Source organism: Pinus tabuliformis, chromosome 2_1 (assembly GCF_031772625.1).
Source record: "Pinus tabuliformis cultivar Carrire ecotype Pingquan chromosome 2_1, CPIR1, whole genome shotgun sequence".
Lineage (NCBI taxonomy): Eukaryota > Viridiplantae > Streptophyta > Pinopsida > Pinales > Pinaceae > Pinus > Pinus tabuliformis.
The window spans coordinates 6,255,344-6,282,967 of NC_142299.1; positions in this window are offsets into that span (position 1 = coordinate 6,255,344).

Sequence of the window (27,624 nt, forward strand, 5' to 3'; positions counted from 1 at the left end):
ATCTCCAGTGATAAAGACACGGTGCACATCAGCAAAGAAACTCTTGCTGATCTTTCACGGCATCTACAACAAACACATGAAACCATTGAGTTTCTTCAACTTGAGTCCCAACTTCAAAGGAATGAATTGCAAGAAAAGAGGGATACTTTTAAGTCTTTGAACCATCCAGATGATAAGTCAATCATCCCAACAACTTCAAGTGTCAAAGTTGTTCATGATCAAATTCCAATTTCTTCCAAACCCCTCATCAAGCCCTGGGAAGAAATTCAAAATAACAAGAATAGACGAGGCTTACGATATGTCACTGATGACACCAACTTACATATCCCAGATTATTCCAAGCCAATTAAGTTTGTGAGTGCAGGATTTCTTGAACCACTGACCTCAGTAGGTTCTGAGAAAGTTGTAAACAAATAGAATTGCCCTCAACCTAAAGTTCATGTTTGTTATAGACATTTTTGTGCCTTACAGCATTAAGCATGAAATGTCCATAATCTAAGGGATCCAAAGTCCCTAAACATGATGTTCCTACCCTTAGAGGAACAAGGTCAGCAAACCACAGCACTTCAAATCAGTTCTCCACCTGAAAACACTCAAAAACAAGCAATTTCAGGATCATGTCAACTGCTACACTGAGCATCTGCGCTGAATGTCAACTGCTCCTCTCTGTACCTGCGCTGAATGTCAACTCTAGTGAAGGCTACCTGCGCTGAGTGAGATTGGACAAGTGGCACATTCATTCTTCAAGGTGTCAATGCCCAGGAAGCTTCCAAAATGACACTTGGGTCAGGGAATTCGCCCAGTGATGAGTAAGAGGTTCTTAAACTCCAAGTGGAAGCAAGGATCTCCAAGTGGACTCAAGAACTGAAGTTTAACTAAAGTGGGAGAGGACACAAGTCAGCTTCACACCAGTCTCAAGCTGACTCACCCTTTCTCCACTTCTCCTATATATAGAGCTCTTTCATGAGGTCTAGGGAGGCTGGAATTCGGTGAATGCAAGGAAGTGCTATTGGTTTGAGGTTAGAACTATTGGGTGATTGCTTTGAAGGAGGTGAAGAGGAGATTTCTTTCTACTGGGAGGTGTTGCTGGATTGGGCCTCTTATGGTTGTAACACTCTCAGAACTTTACTTCTTCCATTAATAAAGCATTTCAGGTTCTTCTATATGCATGTGTCTCAATGATGTATTGTTATACTTGTGTATTTGATTTATTCTAATCCTTGAATCAATTATGAATGTATGCTTCTTGTAGTTTCCCTCTCTTGTTCTCTTGCAGGATCTTTGTGTAGCTGGGCCGGTGAAAGAGCAAGGAGCTGGGAGCAAGCAACAAGGAGAGGAGATTGGATCAACACTAAGCGAAAGACATCGGTTGGTGGATCCCTTTCTCCCCTTTTACTTTCATAAAGAAGAAATCTCAGATAGCTTTGCTTTCAATTGTTGCTGAGGTACTATCACCCTTAGAGTGGGATAGGGTCATTCCGTATTGGATACTTTTCCCTACAACAATGTTCAACCGAAATGCTCTCATTGTCAAAGAGCCGGTCATATGGAAGATCAATGTTTTGATCTCCATCCTTGTTGCCATTGTGGCAAGCCCAATCATTCCTCAGAAAAATGTCGCAACCAACAAACCTCAGGCAGATTGAAGATACATTATCAATGGATTGATCCTTGGGAATGGTCATCCACAGTCAAACAATTGTCTCAGTTTTACAATCGACTACAATCACACATAGTGTTGCCAGCAGTGAACCGATGATGGTACTCTCATGTAGTTGAACGAGGGAGTACAACAATGAAACTCTCCTACACCTGAAGGGGGGGAGTTCAAATATATTTTGGAGAAGATTGTCTCTCCTTTCAGCTGACAAAGGGGGAAAAATGTCAATGAAATTGACAAGTGGTTGTCAGACAGAAAGTCTCGACATCATCAGCGAAGTAGCCAGTGGGCATCTTCATCAGCCAGTGGGCTTTTTTCATCAGCAGTGAGCATCAGCAAATTCGCTAGTGAGCAATCGACAGCCAAAGTAGCAGTGAGCAGCTTTCATAATAGCAAAAACAACATTGAGTTGTTTTTCGACATCTTCAGCCAGTGGGCAATCATCATCAGCAAACACGCTAGTGGGCGTTCATCAAATTGTGTCAGTGGACACCGGATGCTGTTTTCAAGCAAAGGACAGTTGGATCCTTTTGTGGCTTGGCACATGATGGAGTTGTCAAGCATCCCTTTGAGATGAATCAGTCATGCAGCTGACTTAGTCTCTTCATATTGCGGTTTGTTCAGCATCCAGATTTGGTGGTTTTTTTCAGGCAATGATTTTGAGGATCAACATGAGAACTTGGAAGATGGTTCTCGTTCTTATTTTTGGATTTATCATTGCGGGGGGGAATGTTAGACTCTCTCATAAAACAATAATAAATCCAAAAAAAAATTAATTAATTAAATATTCCAAGTTAGGAATTTGTGCCTAACTCTTGGGTTGTTCCTCTAAGATAGGAGTTAGTTTAGGTAACTCCTATATTGGTGTGTGTCTGGTGAGAAATTATCTCAACCAAAGGAGAAATTATCTCAATCAAAAGTGTCTAAGATAGCACGCACTATCTTGAGAACACTGTCTCTCATCTATTTATTTGTAACACTATATTCAATTATTTTTGTAATGTGTAATGAGAGAGAATACTTTAGGCTTCAGCGCTTTTCCGCCAATATTTTGTAATACACAACTACTTGCAATGAAATAATGCTAAAGACAATTCAACCATTAATATATGAAATCAACTAAGCATACAAATACAAGAAAAGGATCCTTTGCTGCTAGGGTTGGGCCCTAACCCAAAAGATTTAGCCCTCTGATTCAACTCAGTGCTGGATCAAGGAAATTCTCATTCTCATTATCAAATCAGAAAATTACATAACAATGTCTTCCACAAGTCTTGAACTCGAAAAAGGCTATTGTTTTTACAACAAAAATTTGAATCCTAATGAGGCTCTAGGCCTCCTTATTTATACAAATGAAGTCTCCAATTATTTCCTTAAATCTAGGGAGGCTCGACCCCCAAACTCGAGATAAACTGGCTCTTTAACTATCACTGGCTTAGCTACCTTTTGATCTCCATGACTTGGTTTCTTATAACTTTGAGCTAGCGTGAATTGATGGAGGAATATTCGAATGAGTGAGGAGTAAATGAGGAGGATCTATCTCCTACAATCTCTCCTCCTTGTCTCATTCGAGTTTCAACCTTTAATTAGCCAAAATTTCCATGATTTTCTCTCAAAAGCTGGCAATCAATGCACATTAGTCCACTAGGCATAATATCTCGCATTGACTCATCTCATTAAGCAAAATACAATCGAAATATGTACGAAATTATGAGAAGAGTTGATTTGGATAAGCTAGGAGGTGTATTAATGTCCATATAGTTACCAAATGATGAGGCTCATCATCACCCCCCTACTGAAAGTGTTGCTCATCCTCTGAGCAACTCAATCTATATCCATGTCTTTCATTTCTCTAGTGGCATCCCTAACATCTCATGCTTTTGTTGTAGTTTCCTCTTTCTGTGCATAGAATCATGCCTTCCTCTCTATCTCCTCCCATTGCTTTATTTCTTCCTCTTCCTTCCTTCCTTTCAAGATTCCTAAGAGCATTTGTGGACTGAGTCTCAAGCCAATCCAATTGAATTTGAGTCTTTGGAGAGCTTGCTTGTACATGGGTGTTCTATTCAGTGCCTCTCTCATTCTCTGAGGAGAATGGAACTCTCTGATTTTCAAGCTATAGGGAAAAATATTCTGTCTCCTTTGGAAAGCTTGCATGTTGTCGTCTCATAACAGCCTGAAAATGTCCTCAAAGTGTGTGATTGCTTGCTCTTAGGCATCAAGGTACCTAAGTGCAAGTTGAGGGTAATTTGCAATCAAGTTATGGGTGCTGATGACAGCCATTGGATTTGATTGCTCAACTCTTATCATGAGGGGTTATGTTTCTTCTCTTTTCATTACTTTCTTCATTTTTGCAGCCCTTGCTTCCTCATGATTCATCCATGAGGCCAAAGCCATCAATTGTAAGCCACCTAGTTTTGAATTTGGATCCCACTGTTATAGACATATTTGGGAACTTCAACCCCAATCTTATATGTCAATAAACTAGGCCTCTTCAACCCCTAAAAGAGTTGTTTCACACCGTAAAAGAACATGGTCATCTGATTACATCATTTCCCAAAAAGTTCCACCTGAAAAACCATCCAGAAATGGCCTAAATTGAACCATACTGACTGCTACACTGGCCAGGTGCAATGCATACCGAGTGATACACTGCTCAAGTGCGATGCATACTGATTTGGCCTTTTGTAGGTTGTGATGGGTGAGGATGGACAAATGTCCAAGACAGTTTTCTAAGTGGATGCTCATGGAATCTTCTAGAAACCTCTCCTATGACACTTGCCTCTCTGAATTCACCTAGGGTTGAGAAAGAGATCCAAGAAATCTCCAAGTGGAACCAATTGTAACAAGTGGAATGACACTAATCAAAACCCCAGAGATGACTCACACCCTTGCACACATCTATAAATGGATCCCTCATCTGAGAGATCTAGAGGCTGGAATTTTGTGAATTGCAAGGAAGTGCTGATAGTTTATATTTGAGAAAAGAGCATTGTATTGTTTGTGTGATCTTGCTATTTCATGAGGTGAAGAGGGATTGATGTTGGGAGGATACAATTGGATCAGACAACTAGGCTGTAATTATCCCTTCTATTTAATAAATTTCTTCATGTTTTCTTCCATATAATTGTACACTTGTGAATGTTATCATTTTTGAATGCTATTGTATGATCATTATATATTTGATTCTGTAATGCTTATGTTATAATAGATCAAGATGCTTTGATGGTTCTCTGTTACTGTGTTTCTATAAGTACTCTCCAAGCGGGATAAGTACTGGGAAGAGTTGCAAGATCTGTCAAGGGAGAGAGAGATCAAGTAATGGATTAAGCGGAAGTTCTAGGTTGGTCCCATTTTCTTTCTCTTATTTATTATACATAGAAGAAATCGTGAAATTCTTTAAACTGTTGCTTCTATGGTAGCTTCCAAACCTAGAGGGCTAGTCGATAAAAGACACTAGTTTTCCCAGAAACAAATTGATGACTCTACTGGGGATCGAATAGATGTTTGTTTGTTGTTGTTGTTTGTTTTATAAACTATGGATAGAGCCTGAAGTCGGCCAGGTAGCCTTCGAACTGCTCTTGCTCTGCAATTGCATAGTAGATGAATGATGCTTCAGTCAATCTCTGGTTTAGTTTATGAATTAAACATTTGACTTACAAGCGTTCTAGATTCCCTTTTGGTAGCTCAGTAACCTCTCAAGACATTTCTTTGTACTTTGCTCTTTACTTTCCATCATAGCTCAGCTTAACTCACTGAAAACAGTTGCATATCTGAGCCAAAACCCACTTCAATTGCACTCCCTGGCCCATTGCACTGTCTGTCACTGTAAACCAGTCTGCATCGCACCTCCTGAGTGTGAACAGTGCGATGCATCCCTGTTTCTATGAAGCCCAGGTGCCATGACTAACTGAACCTATTTCCATTTTAGAAATTGAGGGGTTTTGTCCTTGTTTTCAGTTTTGTTTGGTTGTTTCGCTGCTTATGAACAGTACCTCATTACTGAAGCCTACTTGCATCACATAGATCAGCCTCCATTAGTTTAGGATTAGTGAATGTTTTTTATGTATTTGTTCATCATTTACAATCCTTTGTTGAAAAGTTGCTTAAATTGATCTGTCGCTTTGGTACAAAAAGTGTTGTAATTGTCATTTTGTGTCAAAAAGAGAAGTGTTGTAGATTCTTCCTTCCCTAGATAGCCAATTGAGCTTTTCATCATGTATTTGGTTTGATTTGTTTATATTCAAAGTGTTGAAAGCATTTTTTATTCAAAATTGAAAAGTGTCGTTTAGTCTTCCTTTCTATTTTGAAGAAGAAATTGTTGAAAATGTCATTTTGAAAGAAACATTTCAAATCTCTGTTGCATTTAGTTTTCCTTTTTGGCATTTTCACATTAAGGAAAACAAAAAACAAATACATGCATTTGCATTTGCATTTAGTTTGTGTGAAAAATGATTTATGAAAATGCATTAGTGTGCTCTTTGATCTTTGTTTGAAAGAATGGTAATCTTCTTTCCCTAGTAGCTAGAATTTTCATTGCTCAAAATAAACAACAATTGTTTATCATTGTAGATTGCATTTTAGGAATTTCAAATCAACATCACGCCGTGAACCATTGAAAAGCAAACTCTAAACAAGATCAACTCTAAAATAAATTTCAATGAACCTAACAACGCTTTGGAACTTAATGCAACACATCTAGAGGTTTAGGCTAGAGACGTGTTCCGATGTTGCCAAAACTAGTAACTATCATTTTCATCGAAGGTTGGGTGATTCCTCCTTCTTGATACGACAAGTGCTAGCACGGACTTGTGCTCCCCATACCATCGCGTATATATTGGGAGACCACAACAGGCTTATATCCTTTATCCATAGGAAGTCGTGTCTATTTCCTTATTGATCGCAATGCACTTAACACAGCATTCAGAAAGATTGACTGCCATACATAAGTCCTTGGTAATTTCTCTTTAATTTATCACCAAGGTGTATATTGCAGTTTTGCAATTGGTTTGGTAATCCCTCTATCTAGATTTCCAGAGTAGTCACTTTCATCCCTTTTCGACTCTTTAAAAGAAAAGGTCCATCTGAGCACTTGTCACTTCAAGCTCATTAAAAATCAAAGGAGACTAGAGTCATCTTTAGCTTTTTCTCAACTCTTAAAAACTAAAAAAGCAAAATTGTGTCCAAGCGTCATTAAAATTTAATTGAATTCAAAATAACATCCCTGTTCCTTAGTTGATCTTAGGTTGAGACATATGGCATCAAATTCGGAGTCCACTAATCAAGGAATCCCTTTTGAGGGGAATCCTAGTCCTTTTCCTTCTTTGGGAAATATTGGTGCTCCTTATATGGCTACATTGTCTCTCTCGGGAATTACCATCGGCCTGCCAGTATGGCTATTTTCAACCTCTATGGTTCAAAATGCCGTAATTTCTCCACAATCAAATCAACCTCCAGTTGATCCTGAATTTGACCCTTCGCCTTCATCCTTGTTTGTTTCTCCCTCCCCTTCTTCCTCTTCGCTTGGTGAAAATATTGATACTAGTAACCAGGTGGCTAAGAAGAAGAAAAAAGGGAAGAAAAAGAAGAAAAAGAAGAAGAATCCAATTCAGCGAGGGGGAAACCAAGCAACCATTGCTTTGAATGCATCATCTGGTGAAAATCCACACATGAAACTTCCTAAACCAAAATTTCCATGCATAATTTGTATGAGAGACCATTTTCATTGAGATTGTCCTTGCTTTCCTTGGATCTTGGAAGAATGGTCTTCCCGTTCACACCATCCCATGTCATCAACCTCTGGAGATCATGTTGGTAACACACCACCTACTAGTAATAGTAAAGTTCATGGACAGAAAGGAAAGGTTAGGATTCCATGTAGGTTATGTGAAGGTAATCATTCCTTTCACCTTTGTCCTTTTTGGATGAAGCCAAAAGAGCGTTGGATAACCATCGTGCTTCACCGCAGCGACTTCCATCTAGCTACATGAAACTCTCCCTGAATCCTTCACTAGTTGATGAACCGATTGACTTAATTCAACTGCCAATTGAAACCACTCTCTCTCAAAGTGAATCCTATGAGTCTATACCCAACCAAAATCAACAAGTCAAAGTAACAGTTGACCCGATTTCACCTTCAGCTGATCGTACCTTTCCCGAAAAGAGTGAAAATGATACTGCTCAAGTTCTTTTTGTTTCCTCAGATTCAAATGAGCTTGGAGGCAATCCACCTGTTCCATCAAGACAGGAGGAAAATCCTCCAATTTTCGTAACTCAAGGGGTTAATTCTCCCATTTCTACGGTACCCCCTCAAAGTAGTCTAGTCACTTCCTTTGATTGGAATCGACTGGTAGGATCCTGCCTTCCTTCTTATGTGCCTTTCCAGATCATAGTACAAGTTTGTAACATGATTATGTCTGGCACTATTATAGACAAAGGCACATCAGTGAGTATCTTTTCCTCAACTGCTTGGCAAGCGCTCGGTTCGCCACCACTTGTGCCTGTTACATAGAATCTTTTGGGCTTTAACAAAGGAACCAGTCGACTGTTAGGGATCCTTCCTCAGTTACCTACCACTTTGAGAGGAAATATCATTTATCTAAATGTGATGGTAGTCCTAGGACCTTTAGATTAAAATTCACTTCTTGGGCTTGATTATGTTTACCACATGGGAGCTATTGTTTCAACACTCTTTCAAGTGATTTGTTTCCTGCATGAAGGCAGGATTGTCACCATTGACCAACTTTCATTTCCTGGTCCAAGTATAGCTCCTAGTCAACCATTGTCCCTAAATGGTCCATTTGTACCAATGGTATCGTCCCCGCCACAGGTTAATTATCTGGAAACCTGTTCCATACCTACATCGACTAATAATCAATTCAGTGATGTTGTACATTATGTACTGAGGACATTGGAACTAGATCTCTCCTTCATGACCACTTTTGAGTTGTGATTGAGCTTTGGGGATAGTTCTTTGTCTCATTTCAACCTCATTAAAAAATGAAACCAAGGAGTACGAGCATAATTCCTTGTCTTGTGTCAATCTCTTTTAAAATTGAAACAAGGTCCCAAATTCAAAGTCGAGTCTCTGATTAGATCTCGTAAAATCCCAGACAATTCTTTCACTTGATCTCGTAAAAGAACCGTCATTTCATCCACCTGATTGGCATGAGTAGACTGGTGAATGTAACGAAGCTTGGGGGCATGCACCCGTGTCTATTTTGCAGATGAACCTAGCTGAAAAGATAAGTTTCCTTGTAGGTTATGTGATTGGTCTGACACACCATTCACCTTTGTCTATTCTATGAACAAAGTCAAGGTAGTGTTTTGTCTATTCTGTGAACAAAACTGTCCTACCTAACCTCAATAGTTTCCATATTGTTACAAGAGACTCTCCTTTTCATTATGCTGGGGGCATGCAAACCTTTGTCTATTCTGCAGAAAAACTGAGCTGAAAAGATAAGTTTCCTTGTAGGTTATGTGATTGGTCTGACACACCATTCACCTTTGTCTATTCTGCGAATGAAGTCAAGGTAGTGTTTTGTCTATTCTGTGGATGAAACCGTCCTACCTAACCTCAGTAGTTTCCATATGGTTACAGGAGACTCTCCTTTTCATTATGTTGGGGGCATGCAAACCTTTTTTTCCGTTTTCAATTTTGTTTTTTCTAGCTTTTTGTCGTTTCTAGCTTCTTAGTTATGTCTTTTATAGATTTTTATTTTTGTCATTTCAAGCTTGCGTAAAAATGAAACTAAAACTGAGCATAGTTCCCCCATGGTTCAAGCTCGTTAAAAAATGAACTTGCCTTTGGTAATTAACCTTTGTGATTGCTATTCTATCAGCCTTTTGAGTCTTGGTTGTATACCTCTCATCACCTCCATTATTTTGGCCGATCATATGCTTCCACTTGGTTATTTACCATTTTTGAGGAACAACTGCGATGACTGGTCTTGTTAGCCAACCTCTTCCTAGAAACAACCATGTTTTAAGAAGTTCCAAGCTTACCTGAAACCAATTGCTACCTTAGACACCACTCGTTCCTCAAAAAACAACGAGTCTCCTTTAAACCCTTTTTAGACTCATTAAATATGAAAAGATTGTCGAGTAATTAGCCTTTCTAGATCGTTAAAGTGATTGGAAGTGCCATCCCTCCTGTACATTTTAATCTTTTTCGGACCTGAGGGCTAATCTCACAAAAAAGTTTGAGCGCTTGTCTTTTTCAGCTCATTAAAGTGATCAAAAAAGTCATCCCTTTTGTATTATTTTATCCTTTTTCAAACTTAAGGGATTATTCTACAAAAAATAACTTCTAGAGTTTCCTTTTCGTCCCTTTTCAAACTTTTTGAACATGAAAAGGACCAAGTTATCCTTGTCATTAAACTCGTTAAAACAATAGCGACAAACATGTCCATTCTAGACAAGACCGAGTTTCACTGTCGCTAGACTCATTAAAACATAGCGACAGGTTTGCCCGAAGGGCAAATTATAGAACAAGCATATTTTATCCTCCTAAAGCTTGACAAAAATAAAGAGGTACTTGTCAGCAATGACTGGGGAAAAAGGGAAGAAAACTTTAAAACTTTATGGTAGCAAGTCGCTCTTGAACATGACACTTTCACTCCATCACCATGATTGAGTCGAGTTGGGTTATTCCATTCACCAGTCATCTCACCATTGGTCTTCCACACCATCCATCTGTTGGGGTTAATGCTACCAATCCATCTCAGTGTCGCTAATATGTTCAAGAGAAGTCATTCAATTGAGAAACCACAATCTAGTTAATGCCTCATCCACTGCAATACCTTCAACCTTCATTTTTCATGACCACCATTCCTGAATCTTATGTTGTTAGATTGTTTTCACCTCCATAAATCATTTTCTTCATTTGGTGTCGTAGATGTGGGATACATTAAGGCCCTCCTACAACAAGTCACTTCTTGTCAACATCAGCTCATTATCCAAGAAGTTGACTTAGAAATACCACTTTCAGTGCTTTGAAGCTTACATGCCTCAATGGCAAGTTTCTCACTTCCGGCAACAGGTTGACATCAATGGCCTTTGACCAAATGATTTTGCATGGTGTTTGAAATCAGATCATATATTCACACCACGTGAATTTTACTATAGTACCTTAAGGGTCATTATCATTATCGGTGATTCCTCTCGTGTTTGTTAACAACTCACATTATTGGCTGGTAATCAGGCGATGTCTTTCCATGTTCGACTTCAGAACATCTCTTCACATGGATTGACTTGTACATTGGGTGAAGATTGAACGAGTTTGAAGACACCAAATCTAGTTTCATCCATCTGGGTTGCGATACATTCAAGGATGTAAAGACATCAAATGTACAAAGAAGTTGAACAGATGGTCATCTGAACCAAGGATGATGACTCCACATCTGAAGAATCACTATTTTGCATATGCAGACGACTATCTGATCTATGTACATGAAATGAATTTATAAAGCTGAGCATGGGAATGCCCGCCTTAGCTAGATCATGAAAATTATATTATGATGATGTATCATATTGTATCTTATACAGGTCACCTTCCAGTTCGAAACCTCGGATCCTCATGATAAAGCATTTCACCTGACGTCAAAGATTTACGACTTCATTCTTTAGGTGGAAATTGTTATAGACATATTTGGGCACTTCAACCCCAATCTTATATGTTGATAAAATAGGCCTCTTCAACCCCTAAAAGAGTTCTTTCACACCCTAAAAGAACATGGTCATCTGATTACATCATTTCCCAAAAAGTTCCACCTGAAAAACCATCCAGAAATGGCCTAAACTAAACCAACTAACTGCTAGGCTAGCCAGGTGTGATGCTTACAGAGTGATACACTACTCAGGTGAGATGCATACTGATTTGGCCTTCTGTAGGGTGTGATGGGCAAGGATGGACAAATTTCTGAGATAGTTTTCTAAGTGGATGCTTATGGAATCTTCTAGAAACCTCTCCTATGACACTTGCCTCTCTGAATTTGCCCAGGGTTGAGTAAGAGATCCAAGAAATCTCTAAGCGGAACCAATTGTAACAAGTGGAATGACACTAATCAAAACCCCAGAGATGATTCACACCCTTGCAGACATCTATAAATGGATCCCTCATCTGAGAGATCTAGAGGCTGAATTTTGTGAATTGCAAGGAAGTGTTGATAGTTTATATTTGAGAAAAGAGCATTGTATTGTTGGTGTGATCTTGCTATTTCATGAGGTGACGAGGGATTAATGTTGGATCAGACAACTGGGTTGTAATTCTCCCTTCTATTTAATAAATTTCTTCAAGTTTTCTTCCATATAATTGTGCACTTGTGAATGTTATCATTTGTGAATGCTATTGTATGTTCATTATATATCTAATTTTGTAATGCTTAAAATAATAGATCAAGATGCTTTGATGGTTCTCTATTACTGTGTTTCTATAGGTACCCTCCAAGTGGGATAAGTACGGGGAGGAGTTACAAGCTTTGTCAAGGGGTAGAGAGATCAAGTAAGGGACTAAGCGGAAGTTACAGGTTGGTCCCATTGTCTTTCTCTTAACTGTTATACATAGAAGAAATCATGAATTTCTTTAAACTGTTGTTTCTAGGGTAGCTGCCAAACCTAGAGGACTAGTTGATTGAAAAGACACTAGTTTTCCCATAAACACCCACATATTTAGATCTGTCAAGGCCAAGTTATGTAGGTAAAATTCAGACATTTTAGCTATATCCTCCAATGTGCTTTGATCACAGAGATCAATGAATTGTCTACAATCCTGGAAGGGCATAGTGCCTCTTTGTGCTAAAGTCTTGATTTGGAACTGCAACCACTATTCCTTAAGATACAATGCATAGGACCTTACTCGCATCCTGAACTGGATTTCCTCTAAGGATAGACTAGCCATGGATGTCAATTGATTCTCTCTCTCTTGTAGTTGTCCCCTTAACCATGCATTCTTTGCCTCCAACTGATCTTTCATCATTTCCTCTTTGTCCCTCAAGCTGCTTAGTTCTTTGCCCATCTCCTTTACTTTCTCCTCCATGTGACCTATGTCCTCCACTCCTTTAGATTTGGAAATTTGCATCCACCTATGTGTTCTTTCCCTTTCTTTCTCAAGCTCAAAGAATAAGGGGATAGAAAATTTCTGTGGAATGACCCTACCCCCTTCAATGAACCTGTAGTAGGAGTCAAGGTTAGGTTAATGACTAGATTCCTTTAGCTCTGGATCCTCCTTCTTTGTTTCTTGTTGCATAATCCCTTCTTTATCTAATTTCTGAGCTTCTTTTAGGTTTATCAGATTTTCTTGTAGGATGGCCTCTACTTCCTGTAGGTCTTTCTATGTATCCTGTAGGGGGGCTTTTCCTTTGGATGAGGTAGATCTAGTGACAGTCCTCCTAAAATAAGTGATAGTAGACTTGGGAGAGGCTTGTCCTAATGATCCTTCCCCTTGAATTTTCACAAGAGGAGCTATCTTTTCCTTCTGTTTTGGTGAGTCTTCAATGACAATAGGAACCTTGGTGTGTGTTTGAGATTTTCCTTGAATAATCCTTGTGCTTTTTCTTGTTCTAAAGTACAATGGAGTTTATCTCTATCTCTTACCTTTATTCTTGACAGGAATACTAAGGGAAATGAGGGCAGACATCGCCTCTTTCTCAGTGAGTTATAGAGATACCCTGGGTGATTCCTTCCCTTCTTTTCCCTGCATTGTAGACCTCAGTTATTCCTTGTCTTTTGTATCCCCTTTTCCATTCTCCTTCTTATCCTTGTCTTTCTCCTCTTCTTACACCTCTAGTTCCCCACTCTATTCATCAGTTTCCTCCTTTGCATCTTCTTTTGTCTCTTCACCACTTTCCATCTCCTTTTCTTCCTCTTCTTCCTCCTCTATTTCCTCTTCATCCTTATGTGTTTCTTCTTCATCCCTCTCTATTTCTTCTTCATCCCTTTCAGTGGCAGTGGGGCTTTTGTCATATTCAAGGGTTTTTATGTCTTGCTCTGTCTACATGTCTCTAAAAGTTTCCCATGTGATAGGGAGTCTTAGGTTTTGGAGGGCATCTTCTTTGATAAGTCTAATTAATCCATGATGGGATAGTTGTTGATGGTTTCCTCCCTGCACCTTAATGCTCATATCTATCACTGATTAAGTAGGGTATGCTTAGTCTATTTTGAGGAGGTGCATCTGCTCCAAACCTTAGCTCTTGGAGAACCCTAAAATGGTATCCATACACCACACCGTACCTACCTTCACATGATATATACTTTATAAGGTGGTAGCTAATTTCATTCCAAGGATATTGGAGGCTTGCTCTTCTGAACCCATTTTTGTCTTCCATTGCCTCCTCTCCTTCAAAAAATAATTTCTTCTTCGCAATTTGGTTGTTACCCTTATCCTCCTTTCTCCAAGGCAACCCTAAAGGAAGTGTGTTGATTCTTCCTCTGATTTCAAGGGCCAATTCTACAGAGATTCCTTTCACCATAGTAGTGGCATGGGGCCTAGTAACTGGTATGAGGGAGAGAGAAAAATCTTTGGCTACGTCATCATCATATCCCCTCAATTTTTCAAAGAAACCCATCCAATTGTGCCTTGTGAATATCTCTATTACAAGAAAGGTGCTAATGAATCCTCACTATGTTGGTGGGTTACCTCTTGTTAAATCCCCCTGTCATTTTTCTCTGATAGATGTGGAGGGTTGTATATGTCTGATACCAAATTGTAATGGATAACGAATTTTAAATAAAAAATTATGTGTACAATTCCCCTAGAATGCAATCTTTTCAACAAAATGGAAGGCTTTTCTATATGCTTTTCACTTGGAAATTGTGGGAAATTATAGCTCCTACCTCCTTATCATTACTTGATGAAGCCGACCTATAGTTCTTTCCTTTAAAAGTGCCCACTTCCAATCTTGTAGGTGATAGTTTTATATCCTGTAGGATCCTGTAGGTGCTCCTGCACTGGAAAAAATGCTCACTCTCTTTCCTATAGACTGCTTCAGGGCTGAGAGAAAATTTTCTTTGGTGTAGTCTCGAAAATGCGAATGCCTCTTTGCATGGGAATCAACATTTTATTTCCTCATATGGGTGATTGGAGTGGGATGGTGTGTTGGAAACCCAGATACGAGTACCCATTTTTGGATTGTTGGTCCCACTACCACATCATCTATCTCTTCACCTCATAATCAACTCCCACTTCAAGCATCTATAACTTAACCACTTTCAACCTCATCTCTCCTTTCTCCTAACTTGATTGTTGCCACATGTGTTTGAACTAACTGTATTCTCCTCGTTGACTAAGCAAAGGTGGCCAAGTTAATTGGCCACCTTTTGCTTATAAAACCAACTCTCTCACAACTTTACATGTTTGATCATATTATGCTAACGAGAGTGTGGAAGCGAGATACATATCTATGGTAATGATGCATTAATGTTGTTTGTTGGAGAGTGAATTCCTTGTTGTGTGTTTGTTGCATGTGTTTTTCTCTTCTTTTTTTTATTGTCCTTTGATGTTTTTCTTTGATGTGTAGGTACTGGATGCTGATGCTGATGATCCTAATGCTGCTACTAAGCTTTGGAGGAGCTTCTTTGACCTCTGGATCTCCATGATGAGGCTGACTGCAACTTGTGATTTTTTCTGTTTTGTGGGATAGTTTGCTATAGGATTTCCTATAGGATGCCCTGTAGTTGCCTCTCCCTCAAATTTTTTAATCATTCATTCGCTTTTGGAGCATGATGATGGTTGGCATGGGTAGAGAAGGGTTCTAGGGATTGGTGAATGAGAGGTATAGCTTTCAGGTGTTTTCCCCTTGTTCTCTATCTTCATCCTCTTTTATATATATTTTTTTTAAACTGTAATTTTTTTAAACTGACTTTATTGGATGAATGCAGGGGTGATCATGGTGGAGAGAGGCATGGTGATGAGATGGTGAAGTAGACATTTTTTTTTTTTACACAAGTAAGTCATCCCCTTGCTCTAGGATTACTTTCTTAGGGATTCCCAAGCCACTGTAATTCCTATAGGATCATCCTATAGGTTTACAGAGAATCCTGTAGAAAACACAGAACCCTTGCAAAGTGAGCTAAATGAGTAAAAAATGGAGGGAATCATGGAATGATTAAGGATATGGAATGAAAGAATTAAAAATTGAAATGTATAGGTCCTTTTGATCCTCTCTTGTTGCTTTGATCCTCCTCCTGCTGACCTGTAAATAATATTTTCAAAGTTTTGTTTTCTCTTTTTTTGTGTTTTTTTTCTTTCTTTTTGAAAGCAACTAGTATTCCTCCTAGAGGTTTTCATCCTAGCTTCTTTCCCTAGGTGCCTCAAAAGAGGTTTTCACCTAGAGATTTTTTTATTTCTCCTTTTTTGTTTTGACACCATTGGGCTGCCTCAAGAGGTTTTCAACCCAATAGTGGGACTCAAGTGCCTCATGGAGGTTTTCACCTGAGTCTCCTTATTTTTTTCTCTTTTTTCGTTTTTAGTGACTTGATGAGGTAGAAGCTGCGACTTGATCCACCACCATCACTATCTTGCTAATGCCATCAGTGAATTATTTCTTTAACAAGGGCTTCTTGTAAACCTTCAATCTGTGCCCATTGACAAGTAAAGGAATAACCTCTGCATCAATGGTCCTTATCCACACTGAACCATTCTCATGACATTTATCTATGACATAACGCCCTAACCATTTAGTCCTTAACTTGCCTTTAAAATCTTTGTATCTGGAGTCATACAACAAAGCCCAATCACCTTCTTGAAATTGTTTGTCCTTTATATTCTTGTCATGCCAGATCTTCCTTTGAACTTGATTCACCTCTTATGCAAGAGGGCCTGCATTCTAAACTCATCTAACCCATTCAGTTAGATAAATCTCTCTTGTTGTGCACTGGTGAGGTCTAGATCTAGTTGTGCTACCATCCTCAATGTATTGTACTCAAATTCAATGGACAATAGGGCCTTCTTCCCATAGACCAACTCATAGGGAGTGAATCCAGTGGTGGTCTTTCTCGTGGTATTGTAGGCCCAAGTGACCTCAACTAATCTATCTACCCAATATTTTCTGTTGCTGCTAACCACTTTGGTCAGAATTCCCTCCAATGCTATGTTGGTCACCTCCACTTGCCCATTAGCTTGTGGGTAATAAGGAGTGGATGTTCTATGCTTGATATTGTGCTAGCTTAAAATTATTTAATCATGTTAGATGTAAACTAGCTACCTTGATCAGTGACCAGCTCTCTAGGGTAACCAAACTTATAAAATACATTTTCCCTTAAGAACTTAGCCACTTTCTCCTCTGTTGTTGCCTTGATTACCTTGGTTTCAACCCACTTGGTCAAATATTCTGTGCACACAATGATGTATTGTTTTTTCCTAGATGGAGGGTCAATAGGTCCAATGAAATCCATGCCCCACTTATCAAATGCCTCAAAAGTCACTTGAGGTTGCAAAGGCATTTCATCCCTTGGAGTAGGTTTTCCCATCCTTTGGTACCAATCACACTGACTAGTATACCTTCTCACATTCTGATGAAGAGTGGGCCAATAATAAGCAGTTTGTAACACCTTCAATGTTGTCCACTTAGCTACAAAGTGACCTCCAAAAAGCCCATCATGACAGGTTAGAAGGATGTCAAAGACTTCCTCCTCCCTGACACATCTTCTCATAATTTGATCCAGGCCTAGTTTAAAGAGGTTGACCCCAATCCAAGTGAATGGGGCACTCTTCCTCACAATATTGATTTTCTCTTTGGAGGACAAGTTCGGTGGGAACTATGCAGACACAAAGTAGTTTTCTATGTCAGCAAACCATGGAGAGAGAACCGAAATGGCGAATAAGTGTTCATCCAGTAACTAATCATCAACCATTCCTTCCTCCTCTGCAAAAAAGTTATTCTAGATAAAAAAATATGCAACAACATTCTCCTTCCCAGGCTTATCAATAATAGTTAGATCAATTGTAATAAAAGTAACCATCCAATAATCAAGGCATTCACATCAGGTTTATTCATCAAGTATTTAATTGCAGCATGGTCAGTATGTAAAAATGTTTGGTAACCTGTAATGTAATGCCTAAATTTGTTCAATGAATGCACAACAACTAGGAGCTCCTTTTCGGTCACTATGTACTTTAGTTCGGCCTTTGACAGATTCTTATTGATGAAGTAAATGGCATAAGGTAACCTTTAATGTATCTAGCCTAGAGCTGCTCCTATGGCTTTTTGAGAGGCATTAGGATGTGTATGAAAAGGAAGGGTGCAATTTGGGCCTCGGAGAATAGGTGTAGTGGTCAACTTGTCCTTCAAGGTGTCCAAGGCCTCTTGACATCTTTTTGACCATAAAATTTAGAGTCTTTGGACAACAACCCAAACAAAAGAGAAACTAACTTGCTGAAGTATTTTATAAACCTCCGATAGTATCCAACTAAACCTAGAAGACTTCTCACATCGCTCTGTTTTTGCAGAGGTGGGACCCGTTAGATGATGGTTATCTTATTTGGGTCCACCTGCAGTCCTTTTTGGGGTATTGAATGACCTAGAACAGTCCCTGCAGTCATCAATAAGTCACATTTTTCTAGACTAAGGGACAGGTTCATTTCAATTCATTTGTTCAACACCTTACCTAAGTTGGACAGAGCCTCCTAGAAATCACACCCATAGGGTGTAAAATCATCCATATAAATTTCTACTGCATCATGGAATAGCTTGGAAAATATACTTTTCCCCAGCCAGGCCATATAGCACTTTTTCAATGAAAGGTAGAGGGAAATTTTCATTCTTTGTTGATTTGGAACCAACACCAAAGGAGAGACCCACTCACTATCCGAGATAGGCTAAATGAATCCTGCATCTAGCAGCTTTTGTAGTTCTTCTTTGACTATAACCTTGAGAGTCAGATTCATTCTCCTTTGGGGTTGTCGAACTGGTTTGCAACCTTCTTTGATATAAATGTGGTGAGTACACACGGAGGGGTGCACTCCCTTCATTTCCTTGTAACTCCAAGAAAAGGAATCCAGATGTTCCTTTAGCATGTTGCACAACTTTTCTTCTTGGTGTACAAAAAGAGGTGGGTTTATTTTCAAAGTTCTCTCAAGGCCGAATTCTATGGTTTTGACACAGGTAGGGTTTGAATCAACTAAGCATAGATAAATCTGATGTTTTTTTTGGGTTTCCTTTACTACTTCATCTAAGGACAAGGTGTTGGGAGTTGGAATTTGGAGTATGTGTTCAATCATATCATCTTCATCCGGTTGTCCTCCACCCATGGTTGTTTCTAAGGTACATATTTGGGCTGAGTAGACTTCATCTTCTTCCTCCTCTTCTAGACATAAAGGTAAATCATGTTCTATAGATGGCTAAGTAGGAAGGTACATGACTAACTACTTGGACATATGCCTATTTTTTATAGTCATATTTCCAGCCCTTCAATTGATGCAGGCATCAGCAGTGGCTAACTAGGGTCTCCCAAGGATGACAGGGTAACCAGTAAGCTTGGACTGAGGCTGGAGAATTAGGAAGTCTACAGGGTACTCCCAAGAGTCAATGGAGATCATCACATCCTCCATAATCCCTTAAGGGGTCACTATGGAACAGTTTGCAAGTTGCAAGACTTTTGTGGTCTTTCTCAATGAACCCTGGAGATTGAGCTTGAGCATGGTGTCCTTGGTCATTACATTAATGGCAGCCCCAAGATCAATCAAAGTGTGTGGAACTTGATGTGCACATCTACTACATGGCTTCCAGGGTCCAAATACTTCGGGAAAATTACCTGCCCCAACATGAAGTCGAACAAATGTCCAATGACATTAATGGTAGGGGTGTCTCTTTTTCACCTCCCTAGATGTTTGAAGCACTTCTCCTTAATTAACTTATTGTAAATAGGTACATCCTTTATGGCTTGAAGAAGTTGAATTTTGACACATAGATTTTTCAATTCACCCAAAAGTTCATTCTCTTCTTGGGTAGGATGGACTAGATGAGTTAATATCTCAGGAAAGGGTGGTGGATTTACTCTAGGCATGCTTTCCTCTCTTTCCTCCTCACTCTCCCTAGGTGGAGGTGGAATTTGGTTGTCTGGGAGTACTCTCCCAGATCTCAGGTTGATTTCCTGAATCTCCATAGCATAAGCAGGGTAGGATGTCTCTCCACTATATACTTTTTGTGCTTGTCTGTTGTTCGGGTTCGAGTTTGGATGGGTAGGCATCTGTGGTTGTTTAGGTGGAGCAAGGCATAAAATCTGTGGTTGAGTAGGTGGTGAAGGTAATAAAGTTGGAGTAGTTTTGTATGGGGGCCTCCACCCCTGGGGTGATGCATTCCACTGAGGATGTGGCAGAGCATATGGATGGAATGATTGGCTGGCTAGCTAGGAATGGTACTGAGGTGCAAAATACCAAGGAGGAGGTGTAGAACAGGAAGGATGAGTAGGGGGCCCCCAAGAGGGAATGGATGTGGTCTAGTTGGGGTTGTAATAGGCATGGGATGACCATTTCATGCCCAGCTGGTATGGCTAAGGTCCATGAGGTCTCCTTTGATTTATGTAGCAAAGCTACTCACTCACCCCTTCAGTTCCCTGATACATAGCTTTTAGTCCAGGTAGATAAGGGAACTTGTATGTGAAGTGGTTTTCTTCACAAATCAAGAAAACTTCAATTAGATTCAATGGACATTCATTCTTAGGGTGCCTCCCTATGCATCTAGGGCAGAAGATAGCTAAGGTTCTCTCTTCTTCCTCCTGCTTTCTCTTGATGTGCATAATGTCCATCTGTAGGGCAAGGGTTTGCAACATTTCACTCTTGAAATCTTCCAACATATTTCCAATTTCACCCTTGATGGATGTATTGGAAGAGGATGGACTTACCATAGGTTAATTACCCATACCGGTTTTCCTAGCTGCCCTAGAATGGTTCCTAACGACAATCTTGATATCTTCATAGTGTAGATGGTAGATGTACCCTTCTACTAGTAGGTTTAGGGTATCTAGAATATCTTCCCTTACCCCTCTGAGCAAGACTAACTTCAGTGACTCAAGATCAAGTGTGCATCTTTCCCTTTTATAGCTAAGATGGAATCTTTCTTCATAATCCTCTAGGGATTCATCTTGCCCTAAGGTCATCCTAAAAATTTCCTCTTTAGTGTCTTTGGACCTGCAGTAGTCTCGATACCTTTTTTTGAAGGCTTGCTCCATCTAAGCCCAAGTTGTGATGTTATCCCCAGGTAAACCCATGAACTAGCACAAAGTTGCATCCTTGAGAGTGGATGGGAGTAGTTTCAAATTTTGCTCATCATTGGTGTAATCATAGGTTTTGGATATGATAGCAAATTGAAACAAGAAATTTTCTGGATCTTCTGAGGTTAGGCCATGGAAATGAGGAAGAGAAGAAGGGATTATATTCTTCATCTTGGCATCCCCATTAGCTTCTCTGATGGGAAAGGAACCGTCAATTCTTTCTCTATCTCCTCTGTCATTTCTATTTTCAGCCATTGGGTCAGTTGGAATGGGTTCTCCTTCTTCTTCTCCCACTGTAGCCTCTTCAAATATCTCTGGTTGTTCACCTAAGGGGTCCTCCAATTCACAGCCACCGAAGAAGAGGGAAGGTTTGATGTTTGAAGTGGTGAGGGTATTTGGTAGAAATTTTCCCAAGTTATCCCTATTCCTATGAGGCATGAAAGAAGTGTTTTTGTTTTGTTTTGTGTTTTTTTCAAGCTTTGAGAATAACTGCAGAATTGAAATCACAAACTAAATGGAAACTAACTAACTGAATGAAATCTCACTTTGTGACACAGGTAAGTTCCCTCTGTGGACAGAGGCAACCCCTCTAGCCCTAGAGTGGGTCTAGTCACTGCAAAGACAATATCAAAGCAAATTTCCTTAGAAAGTTGATGTTATGATGGCCTAACTTCAGTTCAACATTCAATGAAGTCCTCGTCGTGTTGCTGCAGCTCCTGTTATTCTAATCACTTATACCTGAAAACAACATGTAGAGAAACACCACAAACGTAATAGAAAACAACCAAGAAATATATTTAAAGAGTCAAAGAACCTCAAGCTATCGACATACAATGTAACACACAATATAGGAAACAAGCTATTGATTCATATTAATATAAATCAAAGTAAAACTTACAATCAAGCCTCGACGTCGTAAGCCTCCTTGAAGGGTCTTGTTGGCATGTCTCCGTAAGCATTTACTTGTGAACCGTCTCCCAAGGGAACATATGACTCTCCCTTTTTCCCAAAACGGTTGATGCTAGAAAGCTCTCAAGCCAACTTTACTCAAACATCTCTCAAATCAAAATACATATGAGGCTACTTCCACACTCCAATAACACTCTCTACCTCTACTCCTCTCTTAGAAACTTGAAACTATCAAATTAAATCTAGCTATCATCCAGTTACATCCAAGCTAGCTGATCTCATTCATGGAGGAGATATTTATAAGAGAGAGAGGTCCCATAAGAGCAGGAAGGAAGAGCTTATCTTAGGGATGTTGCACAAAAGGTGGAACAACTATCCCAAAGGAGAGAGGTGAGCTCAACTGACCCAACAGCCAGCCCTAGGACTGCCCATGAAGCAATTTCATCTCGAAGTTTCGATGAGTTGTTGGAAAACTTTCCAAATCTAGCTCATCGCGGGTGAAACATAGCGACATAGAGAAGACTTCGCTAGGGCTAGTGTTAACTTGACCATCTTTGTGAGAGGGATAACTTCTGACTCGAGAAGACCCAGAAACTTAGGTAAAAAGGTGTCTTCTTCAGGGATAATGAATTGAGACATTCTTCCTAAGATTGCAAGGAAGGTAATGACACATAATTGGCAACATGACACTGCACAGAAGCCAGTAACATGGACCGGAAGTATCTGGAATCAGGGAATGTAGAGTCAGTGAAAATTATTGTGTAACAAACTTGTAGAATGGAAAAGAAAGCAAAGAATGCAGAATGGAAAAGGAAGAAAACTAAATTACTTCTACAGAAATAAAGCTAATAGCGGAATGTCAAAGATAAGAAATGGAAGAAAGAAAGAAGAAATCACATATTACTCAGACAACTCCCCAAAAATGGTGCCAAAAAGTGATGAGCACTAGTATTGCAGCAAGAATGTTGCAACTCTTGGGGCTATAACTTTAATTATCAACCCGAGTTTCGTACAAACTTGGAGGTGACAGTGTTGTATAGATAAGTAAATGTGATGGGTTCACTCTTTGTCATTGTTAAGATGGCGATAGACCACCAAGGTTTTTCAAACTAGACTTCTATTGATTTAGAACAAGCTGGATTATGAATAAGGAAAAGAGAAATCTACACTAAAAGAAATCTTGTCTACTGTAGTAAGGAAAAAGACTGAAATCAAATTCTTAAACACACCATTCTTCTAACTAACTTCTAAGAGGATATTATTCAAAAGAATGCTAATTTAACATGTATGCAATGCTACTGTCTTAGGCATGCAAACTAAAACATCAAATATTCTACTGTTGTCCATGTAAATGAACAAAATAATTATGTTTTTCTTTTTGTCTTTTTTGTGTGAAAGTGTGAAAGATAACTTCTTTTGGTGATGTGGTAGGTGGCTTAAGGATGATGGTGAATGGTTAAAAGGCTTGGGAGGCAAGTAGGTGTCCTTTTCTAGCTTCCTAGGGGCTTTTTCCGCAATTAGACCTCAAAATGGGCCACTACAGGTCAACCTACAAGATGTCCTAATGCGTCCTACAGGATGTCCTGAATTCCTACAGGATCCTCTGTATTCCTACAGGATACAACTAAGAGAAAGAGGAGGGGTTTGGAAGGTGATGTAAGGCTTAGGGAAGGTGGTTAGTGGATGGAATGAGGCAAGGGAGTGCCTAGGAGTCTTGTAGAGCTCAAAACCAGAGTTATGAGATGGTTGGATTTGCTCAACAAGCTTGAAGAAGTATTCTTATGGAATGATGAATTTTGTGAGGGATTTATTGAAAGAAAGTGATAATCATGGATGGATGAAGTTGGGATGAGGTTTCTGATCATGAAATCTCTTTGTACTTCTAAAACTCTTGTACTACATCAATCATTGGCATTTATCCATAAATCATGTAAACAAGAAGGATTTCAATTAACTAAGGAAAACAAAATTTCATGAGCTAGCTGCCTATTTCATGCATGGGAAAAACTTACAGAATAATATGAAACCTTGATGAGATCTACTGTAATACTGAAGATAGAAGAAATTATAACTAAATCCTATTCTTGCAAACTAATAAAATACTGGCCTAAGTAACAAAAAACCCTAAATTTCATGAGAAATCAGAATTCTATCTTTTTGGGGTTGCATAGGAGTTCTTTCCTCAAACCATGTCCCTGAAGGGAGGAGTGAGGCCAAATCGACCTACTAACAACTTTTTGATGTCCCTTTATCTTCCTAAGCTACTGCTAAAGTAATGCACAAATGGAAGCAAACTAATCAAATCCACAACTACTTGCAATGAAATAATGCTAAAGACAATTCAACCATTAATCTATGAAATCAACTAAGCATACAAATAGAAGAAGAGGAGCCTTTGCTACTAGGGTTGGGCCCTAACCCAAGAGATTCAGCCCTCTTAGTAAACTCATTGCTGGATCAAGGAAATGCTCATTCTCATTATCAAATTAGAAAATTACATAACAATGTCTTCCACAAGTCTTGAACTCGAAAATGACTAGTGTTTTTACAACAAAAATTTGAATCCTAATGAGGCTCTAGGAATCCTTTTTTATACAACATAAGTCTCCAAAAAATTCCTTAAATCTAGGGAGGCTCAGCTCCCAAACTTGAGATAAACTGGCTCTTTAACTGTCACTGGCTCGGTTTCTTTTTGATCTCCATGACTTGGATGCTTGTAACTCTGAGCTAGTGCGAATAGATGGAGGAATATTCGAATGAGTGAGCAATAAATGAGGAGGATCTATCTCCTACAATCTCTCCTCCTTGTCTCATTTGAGTTTCAGGCCTTAATTAGCCAAAATTTCCATGATTTTCTCTCAAAAACCTGTAATCAATGCACATTAGTCCACTAGGCATGATATCTCACTTTGACTCATCTCATTAAGAAAAATACAATAAAAATATGTAAGAAATTATGAGAAGAGTTTATTTGAACAAGCTAATAGGTGTATTAAGGTCCATATAGTTACCCAATGATGAAGCTCAACATACTCCTCCAAGACCTTGTCCATCTATTGTTGTCGTGTAGAGTAGCCTTGTCTTGAGGCCGTGGCCACAACCTTCTTTGTTCCCTGAGGGAAAATCATAAGGAAAAAAAAGTTTCTCGATCTAGGAAATGATCTTATTGCATTACTTCGATGTGATTAAATAGATGGTGGTAGGAAGTGCTACCTCGAGTATCCTGTACAACTTATTTCCCAAATTAATAATAATAGTGGCAGGCCTACATTCATACACAACATGTCGCTTCCATAAGTATGGTTGTCCTAATAATGCATCAGAAAATTCAAGACGAGTAACATCACAGAGTACCTCATCCATGAAGGGCTTGATGTTGTAGGGAAGTCGACACTCCTAGATAATGCGAAGATCTCATCCTTGGTGAAGCCACTCAATGGTGTATGATTGTGGGTGTTTTGTGGTCAATAGGCCCAATTGCTTCATGACCTCTACTGAAATCAGGTTCTTTTGGCTCCCATTGTCGACAATGAACTGAATTGGAGAACCATTCACCCAAATCTATGAGTGGAAGAGGAGCTCCCCCTCTGATGGATCTTTGGAATTATTCTTCTAGATATTAGTGGCGGCGACAATGGAACTCTCCTTCACATCAAAAATCTGTTTCTGTTTGTCATTCCCCTTGTCAGGTTTTGACTCAGAGTTGAAACATGCATCTGATTCAAAATCCTTTAGTTCGGCCACTAGTTACTGCTTAGCCTAACACTTACTTATGTTGTGAGCGGGGCTCTCATGTAACTTGCACCATTTTCCTGTGTCCTTCTTTATCTTCGTGGTGTTTTTCTTTGTTTGTGGCTTTGATGGGTTGTCTTAGGTTTCCCCTCCTTGGCTTTTTCCTTTGTTTTGTGGTTTGGGCAAGCCTTTCCATTATTTTATATTCACAGATCCAAAATCTTGCTTCTTCTATTTAAATTTATGCTCAACCTTGTCAATGTATCGATAGGCCGTGTCGAGCGAGAAGATGTCCAGGAACTCCATCTCATACTGGATGTACTTATCTAGACAACCACAGTTTTTGAGTACTAAATGTCACTCATAATTCTTGATACCAAACTTATTGTGAAGAGTATGAAAGATATTTTTGAGCTTAGACACGTCCTTGTCCCTACCCTTCCATAGTGTGGTCCACTTTATGTATGTATCTCGGTAGCTCTCGATAGGGTAATATTGCTCCTTGATGGTGCCTAGGAAAGAATTCCAAGTGGGTGCGACTGAAAATAGTGAGGGTGCACTCTCGTCCCTCTTCTCACAGTAGGTTTCCCACGAGTACTTGACATGGGGGTGTAGGTGTTAATCCTATACAAAAATTACCTGCATACAAATTCTAAAAATAGGAAATAAACAATGGCAAAATCATAAAACATAAAACATATATACACATATATTTTCCCCTAGATCCCAAAACCAGGACTACCAGATTGATTTTTCATTATATTCCTTTCAATGTTACAATACATATATATACATGTCGAAGTATCCATTAACCCCGGATTAGAACATAATCATAGTTCCCTTGACCAAAATTTCAAAATACCATCTACAATAAACCATCATTCCCAAAACCATGTGTGAAATACATGCAAAAAACCATAGGCAGGTCCGCCACCTAATAGAGGGTCCAAAAGAAATTCCCAGGGTGTTACCTTGGACCCCGTGCAAGGGGGCTACTGCCCCCCTACATACCTCCCAATAGGGGGGAAGCCGCCCCACTATAATCCCCCGACAGTGCCCGATGCAACATACAGTGGGGGCTATCACCCCCCCATGTGACCCCCCCACATGGGCTAGTCATGGAAGAACACAACAGAACCCAACATTCTCCCACTTGTTGTTTTCTTTCCACAGGGGGCCACAAGAGAGCTTAGTCATTGATCCAGCCCTACAACACCCATTTTTCTCTACACCAAGAGACTTCTCAGTGTTCACAAACTTTTTCAATGCATCTGCAGTATTCTTTAAAGTGTCCACCTTTACTAGCAACACCTTTTTATCCTTAAACATATCCCTCACAAAGTGATATTGAACATTAATGTGATTTTTCCTCGAATGATAAGAAGGGTTCTTTAACAAGAAAATTTCACTTTTCCTATCACAATCTATCATTATAGCTCGTTGTACTAACCCCATACTTTATCACAATATCTACAACCTAACTACTTCCTTTCTTGCATGAGTGGCTCCCATGTAATTTTCCTCTATAGTTGAAAGTGCCACTACAGATTGTCTCTTACTCATCCAACTGTTTGCACCTCCAAATATGTTAAACACATACCCACTTGTGGATCTTCTCTGATCCAGATCTCCAACCCAATTTACATAAACAAAGTCATGGATGTCCAAAACTCTATCCAATCCTAGTCTTCCTTGGTAGCACAAACCATAATCACTGGTGCCACACAAATACCTGAAAACCTGCTTCACTGTTTTCCAATGCTCCTTCCCTAGTTTTGACATAAAACTACTCAATACTCCCACTGCATGTGCAATGTCTGGTCTAGTACAGACCATTACATAGACCACGTTATCGAATGCACTTGTGTATGGAACACAGGTCATGTCCTCTTCCTCTTCTTGTGTCTTGGTACACTGTTTAGCAGATAACTTTACACCTATAGCAATAGGAACCTTCACCGGTTTACTATCCTTCATATTAAACCTCTATAGTATTGTCTCAACATACTTCCTCTAGGTTAACCAAAGCTTCCTCTTTTCCCGATCTCGTTTAAATTCCATGCCCAAAATATAGTTTGCAACACCAAGATCTTTCATGTCAAATTTGGAGGACAATTGGG